General features: G+C 44.6%; 1 pseudogene; it reads left to right on the top strand.

Moving 5' to 3' along the window:
- Positions 1 to 2,954: 2,954 nt before the first annotated feature.
- On the top strand, positions 2,955 to 3,550 carry LOC107279067 (uncharacterized; annotated as a pseudogene).
- The last annotated feature ends 8,032 nt before the right edge of the window (positions 3,551 to 11,582 follow it).

The following is an 11,582-nucleotide window of genomic DNA, read 5'->3' on the forward strand; positions in this document are numbered from 1 at the left end:
CACGATGACCTTCAGGCGTACTTTCGTTTTCAGGGGTTCAATCCTTATCAAGGACCCTGAGCGAAAGTCAAGCTTGGGAGGGAGACATCGCTCCCCCTACTGAGGTAACTTGTATCACATTGCATATTTCCCTTTCCAATTGCATATTTGCTTTCCAATTGCATCTTATAAAACTTGAAAACAACATAAAAATTTGCAAAATAGAAAATACCAAAAAAATAGGATAGGTTTGAGTCATGCTAGGTAAGACAAGCTAGTCCTCTTTGTTGAAATGATGAATAGTTGCTCTGTTTTATATCTATTATATATGGATTCTTGGTAAATGCTCTCTCAAAAGTTAAATATAAGTAGCCAACAATTATCCGGGAACCTGAGGTAAATGAGCTACACTTGCTGATCTAAGTCTAGGTTGTTGCGAGATATGAGATAGTAAATATGAGTTGTTGTGATCCGGATACTAGTTTGACTTGAATTCCGGATGTTTTGTCTTTCAAAATGATAAAATTGAGAGTTCCTCATTTGATATAAATTCCTACCAGAGCCAAAAATGTGCTATCATGATTAAACCATATACATTTTGGTTACTTGTCATTCCATTGAACTTTGTCAAACTCTTGTGACTTGTGTAGATACTTCTCATGCTCTATGATCAAGATCATACACCCACATTTATGCACATGCTAAATTCCTACACTGGGAGCTAAGCAATATTCCATTCCATTTCCATATTACCACCAAAATAAATTCTCCATGCTTTCAGGTGCTTTCTTCTCCTGAAAAGAAAAGAAAAAAAAAGGGAGGGAAAGGCGTGGTTATGAGAAATAAAGTTATGCTCCATCAAACATGAGCATGATGATGAAAAAAAAATTGTAACCATGCCCTCTCCTAATCAATAAAAGAAGGATTTTTGGGAGAAGAAAGTAAGCACAAATGAGAAGCATTTTTTCTTTTATTTTTCCTCATATACCATTTCCACCATATACCACACACACATTTTGCACGATCTTGATCTTGAATATGTTTAGTTATCTGCTCTAGTCTAAGTTTTTGACTTAGTGATAAGTGTGAATGCAAGTATGCCATGTCTGATTCCTACCGAGCTCTACATATCAAACCTTAGAGTAGGAATCAAAAAGGCAACATTTGGTGAGAAATTCAAATTGATACACTTGGAGAGACTGAGTGAATCATTTGAGCAACTTGGCTTTCTTTTGCAAAATCATTTGAAACCTTCCGAAATAAAAGTTGAATAAAAATTGGGTGATTGGTGCTCTAATTGTTGTTCTGTCTTTCAACCGCCCAAGGCAAGGAGAAGCAGTGGTCTCGTGGGAATCAGGGGTAAGGGTAAGCCACCGTGCCAAAGATTATTTAATCTGAGATAGAGTACATATACCTTACACATGTATCTTTGAGATATGCAGCATAGTAGCAACTCCTGATCAACAACCAAGTTTTTGTTTCCTTTCGTCCTTCACTCGGGACGAGCAAAGGTTCAAGCTTGGGGGGTTTTGTTGACGGTCGTTATTGATCAGTTTCGACCGTCAATATTACCAAAATAGAGGAGAACTAGTGATGCTTGCAATGCATATATATATGTTAGAATAATAATATTCCACTAGTATTAGGTATACTAACCTCTTGCAGGGAATGACACTAAAGTGGAGGAGAATCGACATCAACTCAGACGATAAATCAATCGGACGATGTCAAGAACTAGACTTGTGTATGAATGGGCCAAGAACTCAGAATTGACACGATGAATTGGGCAAAAATTCACAAGTCTGCGGAGAAGAACAACGGAGAAGGCCGCCAGCCGAAATTGGGCTGGATTGAACCGGCCCCAGGTTCGGCTGAACCTCCCTCGCCTCCATTGAGATGAAGCCCCAATGACGGTTGGAGGCTATTACCAACCATTCCAACCATCACAACCGTCATAGTTCAGCTATAAAAGGACTTCACCTTCTCACTTCACTCACACACCTCAAGCAATAGCTCTCTCATTTCTCTTAAGTTTAGTTTAGTAGTATCTAGCTAGTGGAATAGGAATAGAGTAGAAATCAGGAGTCCGGAAGCCTTCGGAAGAGTTCGGGTATGGCTCTAGCAGTTTTCCTTTCCTCTTTTGTAAGCTTTGTAATTTTATTAAAATACTCTTCTAAATACATTTATGGTATTGAAATACTTTCGGAGTATATGAGTACCTACCTTACATTATGTTCATGTTATACTGAATATACGGCTAGCTTATCTGGGAGATGCTTTGGTGCGGGTATAATGTTTGCTTATGCAATTTGTCTATGTCATGACGATGATATTAGAGTAGTATCTGGTAGTTTAGACGTGGTGTCTAGATTATGGGATATCATTATTTGGGGTTATATATTGTGGATGAGAGGTGGGCCGCTGATGGTGACAGCTCAGTACGGGTATTCCTCCCTGCCGGTATATAATCCTAAGTTAATTCCCTTGGGAGGGTATTCCTCCGTATTTAGCCCCGGTTGTAAGGTCATGACGAGCTGTCGTAAGGAACTCGGCAGTCAGGGGTGGCTTCTCGAAGTACCAGGAGGGCATCGGATAGAGGGTATTAGCTAGTATATCAGTTAACTAGAATGTACGTATACTATGTATATTAGAAGTATAGGAATAGATTCTCTTTCTCTTTTCTTTCCACTTAGCTTAGATAATTTATTATGAGAATAAGTAGTAATACTTGTGTGTCACTCTACCCTTGGATTATCTTAACCCCTGCTTAGAATATGATTATCACAAGTAATATACAAATTATTAGTTGAGTTCTCTCTACATGATCTTCCCACGGGATAAAATAAATACGATACCCTTGGAATACTCTCGGGTGAAATGCTATAATGGTATATCCGTGCGCTTGCGGATGAACTCTGTAACCATAATATACCAGAAGTATTTCTGCGCCATTGCTGGGAATTATATTTCTTGTAATGTCATTAAGAAATACCAACAAGAGGCGTCCTCCTTAGCATGGCTTCATCACCGGTGGACTTCTCGCCGGTTCATTGACATGGAGCTGCAGGTGTGTTGTCCTCTCGGACCGCAGTTTCACCGCTTTCATCGTCTTCATCGTCGTTCACGCTTCGACACCCTCATCATCCCCACTGGTCATCGTCAGCCACTCGGGTCTTCTTTATCTACTTCGAGCATCGCCGCCGCATCTCCAAGTTGCCACTGTCGCGGATCTAGGCCGGTGGTCCAACTACCTTTACATGGCTACCGATGACGCCGTCTAGACCGTTGGTCCTACTACTTCGCCTTCAACTTCATCCAGCATGATTCATCGCTAGCATCGCCGTATCTTCCTCGACTACACTTCGCTCTTCTTCGGCAACTGCGTGCTGCTCCGGCAATTCTCCCTCTACGCCGTTCTCGTGCCGCGACCGTCTCGGAGGCCTACTCTGCTAGTCTCTTCCGACATTGGCGTATGATTCATGGTGGTCCCCTGCCTCGCCCGTATGGTATTGGCAACACCGGCGCGCTCGTTCGTCCCGAGTTGTCCCCAAGTCTGGCAAACCTAGCGTGACATCTCGTCCTTCACGGTTCGACTACATCAGCTCTTCGGCACCATCTTCCTCAACGACTGCCGCAATTGTGTCACTATCTTCATCTCCAGCGCGTCCTCGCGCACATTGGTCCACAACGCACTCCCGTGTGTCCATGACCACTCTACGACTCCCCATGCGTGCTCTGCGGCTCTGCTACCTCGACATCAACTTCCCGACTTTGGCTATATCGACCACAGCTACTCTACGCACGACTTCATCGACCACGGCTCTCTCGCACCCTTCGCTTTGGCTACATCGACTATGGCACAAAGGGCTATCCCGTGTTGAGCACTCTTGCCAGTTTCTTCTCTAGTCCAAGTGTCCGCGTTGCTCACGGTTGGACTGCGGGGGGATGCTAGAGTATATGGTAGTTAGAGTCATATTAGGATAGGATTGATTTGTGTGGACTCCTTCCATATCTGTAATCCTTCCTTATCTTCTCCCCATGTACTCCTATATATACCGGCCCCCTGAGGCTCAATACAAGTACTGATCCATGTTACGCAGTATTTCTCTCCTCCCTATACTATCCAACAGACAAGTGTTCGACTTCGCAACTCTCTTTTTTCACTTCGGTCACATGTTTGCAAGAACTTGCATGCTAACATGCCTTTTAGTGAGTGATCATATTTCTTGTCACGCCCAGAAATTCACTAGTAATTTCCGAACTAATTTGTGCATTAAATCCTCGTCCAGAAATCAGCCGAGGTACACAAACTGACAATTTAATATACAGATTCATCATAATAATAACGTAAATACTTACAAAAGAAAAGAAAAACAGCAACGGAATTACGGTCTAGCGAAACTCTGGCTCCACTCCCACAGGCAGCTCAACTGGGGTATAAGCCAAACGTCTTCTCCTTCTGGATCCTTTTTCTTCCACTGAGGTTTGATTGATTATTGCAAGGTAAGTCACACAGATCCCAAACACAATTCCTTTGAGCATGCTGATCCTATATTTAAATTCTCTATTTATTTCAACTGTGCATTTATTTTCGAATGTCATTGGGTGGTGAGCCTTTCCCATTTAATTATGGCCGAAGATGACTTTATTTTCCTATGGGTTATAATTTGATTAGCTAGAACCTTATATATTGTTTTGGTTCAGCTAGATGCTTATAATAGATGCTTAGCCATGCTTAGAAACAATAGCTCACTAATGGGATAAATCATGCTTCACTATCACTTATGGATATTTAATGGAAGCTCACGATGGTCAATCGTGATTGGTTAATTAATTACTTGCCAATTAAAACTTGATAATGGTGGGTTGTGAGCACATAGTTTTGATGGTCGTGCTCATGACAATTAAGGACCGGTTGACGAGTTTCGGTTGTGAACCATTAACCGTGCCAACCACAAGCCAGCATGGGCAACGGCTTTATCTTTTGTATAGCATGGTTCATTGCGGGGCACCAGACTGAGAAGTGGCGGAGACAAGCCCACGGGGGTCGCTGGGGAGTCCATGCCTTGTTTGTAAGGGGGTGATTATGATCCAGGAATGGTGCACTGTGGTGGATTGTGTTGTGCGAGGGGTACTGTCACAGCTCCTTCCGAGGTACCGTGGTGTTATTGAGGCGCATGGTGACATGTTTTGGGGCTGTGTCTTGTGGGTATAGTGGTACACCCCTAGCCAGAGTAAAACTATTCGAATAGCCGTGCCCGCGGTTATGGGTGGGTCGAACAATGTCTTTCGTGATTAGTCTCACACTTCTCATCATAATAAATGATGCTATAACTGGTAATAATTTGATTAGCTCCTGGTTTGGAATGGTGCATTCCTGGTTTGGAGATAGATCTGTACAGCCGGGTATGGTTGTTCAGGATGGTTGGGCCTGTGCAACATGGGTGTGCTGTTCAGTGTTGATTAATATTAATGATTAATTACTCTACTGTTTTACAATTCTCAAATGTTTGCTAAATGCTGCTTTTGCAAATGAACCCTATATTATGCCATTCTTTGGTATCCTTGTGCACTTGCATATTTGCTGTGTGGCTTACTGAGTATGTCATATGCTCACCTTGCAATAATCAATCAAACCTCAGTTGAAGAAAAGGATCCAGATGGAGAAGACGTTTGGCTTATACCTTAGTTGAGCTGCCTATGGGAGTGGAGCCGGAGCTTTGATAGACCGTAATTCCGCTGCTGTTTTTCTTTTCTTTTGTAAGTATGTAACGTTATTATTATAATGAATCTGTATATTAAATTATCAGTTTGTTACCTCGGCTGATTCCTGGACGAGGATTTCATGCACAAATTAGTTCGGAAATTACTAGTGAATTTCTGAGCGTGACATTTCTTAACTACACTACTAGAAATATAATTCCTAGTAATGGTGCTCGAAATATTACTCAGTATTCTTACGGTTACAGATATAATCCGCAAGCGAATGGATATACCGTTGTAGCATTTCACCTGGAAGTATTTCCATGGTATCGTATTTGTTTAATCCCAATGAAAGATATGATAAGAGAGTACTATGCTAATAATTTTTAGGGGCAATTGCATATTTGATCCTATTTTAAAGGTTAACTACCAACTTGACCCTGTTATAATAACTTTGTTCATTTGACCCTCTTTTTCAAAACTGAAGCTACGGTTTGACCCTCTTCTGTCAAGAGCACTTATCCATGTAAACAAAAATCACAATGCCAATTTTGCCCTTTCTCATTGTCACCTATTTTTGGTTATTTTGTTAGCTTGGTCCAGTTTTTTCGTGGCAAAGATATTGCGAAAAATTTATGTACTTATTGTAGGTTTGATAGATTTATGATAAATTTGACTTAGTTTTTGTCATCTTTTTGACAAATTCGACTTTGATTTGACAAAGTTGACTACAGTTTGTATTATTTTACTATAATTTGATAACTTTCACTTCAAGTTGGTAGATGTTTGAAAAAAAATTTTATTTGACAAAAATATATGAATTAAGTTTAATAAAAATTTAACAAATCCATCCCAAATTGCATATACTGAAGAAATAAACACACACATGTAGTATATTAGTGTCTAACAATGTTCCTGAGCAGCAATCCAACAAAGAGGAGATGAAGATGGGCAAGCAATAGCCATGGAGGTCTCATAGCCATGCCCCTTGCCTGCCTTATGCTGAGGTCCCCGTGTGCACCGCACTAGGTGAGATGCAGCCTCCCCCATGACCATGCAGCACACCAGCGAGCCGTGCTCCTCAATCGCAAAGAGCACCGGCGAGCAGCTAGCCTATACTTTCTCAGCACCGTGCGTGGGCGAGCCGCTGCCTCTCCTCCCCATCATGAAGAACGCCGGCGAGCCGCTGGCCTCTCACTTCTCAGCACTGCATCGACTGCGCGGCACAGCGGCGAACCACACCTCCCTTCTCAGCGCCACGAGACGAGCGAGCCGCTGCCACCCTGCTCCCACCCTCAGCGCGTGCTGCCGCGATGACCGCCGTTGCTCTCTCTCCGCGCGCTGCAAACGCCACTCCCGCCCTCCGAGCGCGCCGCCGCTCCCGTCCTTCGTGCGCGCCACCACCGCCGCTCCCACCTTCCGCTCGCGCCGCCGTGGCCGCTCCCTCCCACGCACGCCACAGCCGCCGCCACCCCCTTCGCGCATGCAGCAGGCATCGCCCCCTCCGTGTGTGTGGCAGCCGCCTAGATAAGGTTGGGGACAATGTTGTAGAATCAGGGGGCATTTTAGTCATTTTCGGACTAGTAAATTTATTTTTTCTTTTAATTAAATGAAATTTGACGGGGGAGTGAAAGTAGGGTCAGTCGGCAAGTACGGTTTTGAAAAACAAGGTCAAATGAGCAAATCTGAAAAAGTAGGGTCAGATTGGAAATTAAACTTCAAAATAGGGTCAAACGAGCGATTGTCCCTAATTTTTGTCAGTTATGCATATCGAAGTCTAATGTAGGGGTTGATCAATTCAAGGATAAAGATAGGTTGGCACGCAGAAGAACAACTAGAATACTCTCACTAAAATAATAATTTAAGCTAAGTAGAGTAAGAATAAGAAAAGCATCAGTTCTAGACTTCTAGTATATAGCCATTTTAGTCTACACTTACAATTGTACAATTATGCAGCCAACACCCCTAACTATTCCCTCCAAGGCAGAATCTGTCTCGCAATTCATTCCAGCTACTGCTCACACTCCCAACGGTGTAAATGTACCATTGTTTTGCTCTCTTGAAGAGAGAACGAAAACAATTTCCATTTAACAGTCTCATGTGTCATGCCTTGAATCAGGAGGCACGAACACAGCTGCTCAAACTCTCGGAGGTGATGGTAGAGGTTTTCCTGGTCTAGACTAGAGAAAGATTTATCCCAAACCATACTTATGAATTCGGGACAAATTTCATAGCCAGGTGTTAAAATAGGCTCCGATGAATAATAATCTAAGCTAAGTGGACTAAGAATAAGAAAAGCATCAGTTCTATACTTCTAGTATATAGTCATTTTAGTCTACACTTGCTATTGTACAATTATGTAGGCAACACCCCCTAACTATTTGATGATATTTCTTAATGATATTACTACAAATATAATTCCCAGTAATGGCGCAGAAATACTCCTGGTATATTATGGTTACAGATTTCATCTGCAAGCGCACGGATATACCATTTTAGCATTTCACCCGAGAGTATTCCAAGGGTATCGTATTTGTTTAATCCCTTGGGAAGATTATAATAGAGAGAACCGTAGTAATAATTTATATATTATTTGTAATAACCAAAGTCTAAGCAGGGGTTAATATAATTCATAAGGTAGAGTGACACTAAGCAGAAGCATTCATCCTCTTACTCATGATTATCTAAGCTAAGTAGAAAGAACATAGAAACATCATATTCCTATACTTCTAGTATACATACATATTATACGTACATCCTAATTATTTTACTACTTAGCTAATACCCTCTATCTGATGCCCTCTTGGTGTTTCGAGAAGCCACCCCTGATTGCCGAGTTCCTTACGACAATCCGTCTTGACCATACAACCGAGGCTAAATACGGAGGAGTACCCTCCCCAGGAAATTAACTTAGGACTATATACACGCGCGGAGGAATACCCGTACTGAGCTGTCACCATCAGCGGCCCACCTCGCTTCCACAGCATATAACCCCAAATAATTATATCCAGTAATCTAAACACCACGCTTAAATTACCAAATACTACTCTAATATCATCATCATGACATAGAGCCATCGTAAATACGATCATTATACCCACACCATTGCATCTCCCAGATAAGCTAGCATCATAATAAATATATTTGAATATATAGTAAAGCTGGTATTCATATACTCGGAAAGTAATACAATACCAGAGTAGTATAAAGAAGAGTATTCGAAATAAAGTACAAGTCTTACAAAAGAAGGAAAAGCTACTAGAGCCATACCCAAATTCTTCCAAAGACTCTGAGGGCTGAAGATTCTATTCTATTTCTATTCCACTATACTCTAGAAACTATACTAAACTTGAGAGATGAAATGAACTTCTTGCTTGAGGTGTGTGGAGGAATGGAGAGAGTGAGCTCCTTAAATAGGCAAGTAATTAATGACGGTTATGGCGGTTGGAAAGGTTGGAGGGTATTACCAACCTTTCCAACCGCCATAGGGAGTGAATCTCCACCGTCCAGAAGAAGCCCTGCATCCAACGGCGATGAGAAGGGTTCGGCCGAATCCCCTGGTTCGGCCCAACCAGCCCGGGCTTTGGCTGGTGGCCTCCTCTTTTGCTCCCATGTGTAGACTTGTGAATTTTGGACCAATTGGTCGTGTCCTTTCTACATTCTTGGCCCATTCATTGATAAGTCTGATTCTCGACATCGTTCAATTGATAGATCGCCTGTTTTGATGTCGATTCTCCTTCATTTTATGTTCATTCTCTGTAAGAGGTTATGTCACGTCCTGATAAATTCATCCCGAATTAAAAATCATTCTCTAAAAGGAATAATAGAATTAATTAAAATTCGAAAAGAAATTGGCAAACACTAAAATGCGTACAAGAAAAATTCAAATGTGGCCCGGAGAATTTTTGTTAAATTCTCCTTGGTCTAAAAGGAGCCCTCAAATTTTAGTGGAATTTTCAGAGCACAAGTAATAAATGAAAAGAAATAAACAAAGTTAAAAAGGTTTATAAAAAGAAAAACCCTAAAAGAAGTCTTCTTTCCCCCCCTTCCCTTCTTGGGCCGGCTCGGCCCAATTCCCTCCCTCTCTCTCCTCTCCCCCCCCCCCCCGCGGCCCATCGGCCTCCTCCTCGCGCGCGCGCCGCTGACAGGCGGGCCCGCCCGCCACCCTCGCTGACGGGTGGGGCCCACCTGTCATCGCCTTCCTCCCGCCGCTCCCGCCGCTCGCCCGTGCCCTAGCGCCGCCGCCGCCGCGAATCTCGCCGCCTCCCGCCGTCCCCGCGCGCCATAAAGTGGGGGGAATCGTTCCCCGCGATTCCCTCTCCGTTTCCCCCGCTTTTCCCTCTCTCTCTCCCTCGGATTCGCTCGGAATCTTTCCCCTAAACCTCGCCGGCATCAATGGCGGCCGCATCTTTCGCGGCCGTTTCCCCCTCGCCCGGCCGCTCTCTCCCCCTCCCGACGCTATTTAAACCCTCCCCGTGCTTCCCTCCTTCGTTTCCGCCGCTCGCCGCCCTCTCTCCCCGTCGGAATCGAGCCCGCGCCGTCGTCCTCTCTCTCCGCCGTCGCCGCCGAGCTCCGGTTCGCCGCCGTCGTCGCCCCGGACTTCCTCCCGTCTCGGCGTCACCTCCATCGGCTTCGCCGCGTCGTCGTCGACCTCGTCCGCTCCTCCGTTTCGCCCGCCGACCGCCGGAGCACCGTCGTCCTCGCCGTCCCGAACCGCGCCGCCGCTTTCCTCCACTCCGGTCGTCGTTTCCGCCGTCCTCGTCGTCCCGGGGTGAGCCGTGGACCGCCCCTTTCGCTTCCCTCTCTTCTCCGCTCTCTCGGGCGCCGCTCCGCCGCGCCGGTGGTCGCCGGCGGTGACCATCGGGGCGCGGGCGCGCCGCCTCCCGTCGGCCGTGCCGGCGAGGCCGCCTTCGGGCGCGCCCCGCGGCTGCCATGTGGGGCCCGGCCGTCAGCCGCCCGCGCCCTCGGTGCGGCTGACGCGTGGGACCCACGGCGCCGGCCGGCGTCAGCCGCGTGCGCCCGGTCCACCGTGGACCGAGAGGCTGACGCGTGGGCCCCACTCCCGTGGACCCGGTCCGCGCGCCCTCTCTCCCGGCTGACGCAATAAATGAGTTTTTAATTAAAATTTAAATGAAGAAATTCGCAAATATCCATTTAAAGAGCATATAAACTTCAAATGGCCATATCTTGACCATTTGAACTCGGAATTGGACCGTTCAAGTCTCTAATTTTTCCTTAAGAAGTCAAGAACCCATTTTTGTGCTTTGTTTCTGCTGTTATATGGAGTTTATTAGAGTAAAAGCCTTTTCTTTTCCGTCGGTCGCGTAGACGCTGCAGCTTCGGAAGATCCGCTCTTCGTGGAAGTTGAAGCCGACGTTTGGGAAAGCGAGCAAGGCAAGTCACATCATCCTTGAGCATATTGAATCCCAGTTTACGAAATTATTTTAATTTAAATTAATGCATTATCGCTTTATTTAAATTCCCGCGTTATCACTGTTTTATTTAGCCATGCCTATTTACCTTTGTTATGACCTTATTATTATTGCTATTGTTATTATTTCCTTGTTCACCCTAGAGTAAACAAAACCCCAACTAGTGGACATTCTACTCATGGCACCACTAGTTTAATTTTAGGTAGATGCTTCGCAATTTAATTAGGTAACATTAGGTGGTTTTACAACTCTAGACTTTGGGAATATTCATATCACCTGGACACTATGGAATGGTTTGGTTATTGTGGAATTGGCTTCACACCGCTCCTTCTATTCAAAATCCCCAAATTGGTTTTAGGCTGGGCTCGAGGTGCGTGGTTGGGTTTTGATAGTCGTACCTCGGGTACTATAAGGATTAAGCTCGGGCCTCTGTTGCAAAGCACTACCGTACTTCCACATGTCTAGTGG

Source organism: Oryza sativa, chromosome 10, assembly GCF_034140825.1.
Source record: "Oryza sativa Japonica Group chromosome 10, ASM3414082v1".
NCBI lineage: Eukaryota > Viridiplantae > Streptophyta > Magnoliopsida > Poales > Poaceae > Oryza > Oryza sativa.